At 33.2% G+C, this 1,502-nt stretch overlaps 1 protein-coding gene across 1 annotated transcript in view; it reads right to left on the bottom strand.

Moving 5' to 3' along the window:
- The window catches only part of LOC111646584 (protocadherin gamma-A4-like), a 5,072-nt gene that overhangs the window by 1,422 nt on the left and 2,148 nt on the right, over nucleotides 1–1,502 (bottom strand). The gene's annotated exons all lie outside the window — the stretch shown is intronic.

Consider the following 1,502-nt stretch of genomic DNA (forward strand, 5'->3'; position numbering starts at 1 on the left):
TCACTAGTACACACTGACACCATGAGTATTTCTGAGGTATAACAGGGTGATGTATGTTTTTCCATGTGCATATATACAATATGGACCTCTTCAGTGACAATTATTTGCTAAAACAACAAGAACAACATAAAAAACATTGCTTTGCTAAAAGGCCCATTTTAAATGGAAAAAAAGCAAAACAATCATGAAATTGCTGTGACTGTGCATCGGGAAGAGCCTGTACTTCCAAACAACAATTTGACAAAGCACAGAAACTATAAGATGCCTTAAGACAAAGCTGGGATCATTGTCCGATCAGATATCTTTGTCTTTGAAGTCAGTCTTCCATTATATCTTAAGACTCAATGAGAACTGATATCCAGAAATCATTTGTCCTTCCTTGATGAAAGGTTGGTCATATATTTTTCCTCTTTGTGCACGTTCTTCTAATTCCCATTATACTGGTGTAATATGGGATGAAGTACAACAGAGGAAGATTTCAATTGTCTTCAGATTTACATTTGTTTGCCCATATCCTCTGAGAAAACACTATACACTTGGTAGTTGTGCAGTTGTTGTGCATGTGGAAATATATTACTGTATTTCAAACAATGAGGCTGAACCTGCATGACCATCTAATGACTGTTGTAGATTATAAACTGAACTCGTGTGCTTTCAAATATACCATAGACTGTTTTAAACGTTAAGTTAATGCACTTTAAGACGGATCCATATTCCTGCAAAGCTCATGACTAGATGGAGGAGAGATCAGATATACATTTCTATGTATGCTTGAATCTCTTGTGATGAGCAATAAAAACCTTATTCAAAACTTAAACATAAGTTATGTATGGATCAAATTTTTCAAATGCATTTTTAAACATGGTGAAAGCTGTTGCTCTATAACACATTATGTTACTCTGAAGTTTGGCAAATATGACAGGTATGAGCAGTTGTTGTAAAGATCAGGAGTGCAGAGGTCAAATTTAATTTGTTTATTTTACAACAGTCGAAATTTATCAGATAGAACAATGCTACCACTGACCCAGGATAAAAATACTGTTTTGGCAAGTTCCTATGTCAAAATCTGACTGAATTGTCTTGCTTTTATTGATCATTAATCTATACTGTGATGTGTTTATAAAAGTAGAATTTATTTATTTATTTATTTTAAACTTTTTATTTGTCTTTTTTCAAAAATATCATATAAAAGTACTATTTACATCTGGAAAAAAATGAATATCAATAAAATAAACGAACAGAACATGTAAATTTGAGGGGGACACATTTTTCATGAAAGCATATCACAACGTTTACATTTAGAGGGACAGCTTGGGAAAAGGAGGCTCCACTAACAAAACAGGAATACTCAAAGGCTCCATTGTCATTAATTTCATACTGCTCTAATAATGCGTCTACTAAAATTCTAATGACCATGGATCCAAGAGACGATCTTAAAATGACAACATCTTAGATTACGAACAAACTCATATGAAAACCTGACTACCAGAAAATCCTTTTGC

This window comes from Seriola lalandi, unplaced genomic scaffold, assembly GCF_002814215.2.
Source record: "Seriola lalandi dorsalis isolate HSWRI2012SDOR001 ecotype SW California unplaced genomic scaffold, Sedor1 jcf7180002054973, whole genome shotgun sequence".
NCBI classification, from domain to species: Eukaryota; Metazoa; Chordata; class Actinopteri; order Carangiformes; family Carangidae; genus Seriola; species Seriola lalandi.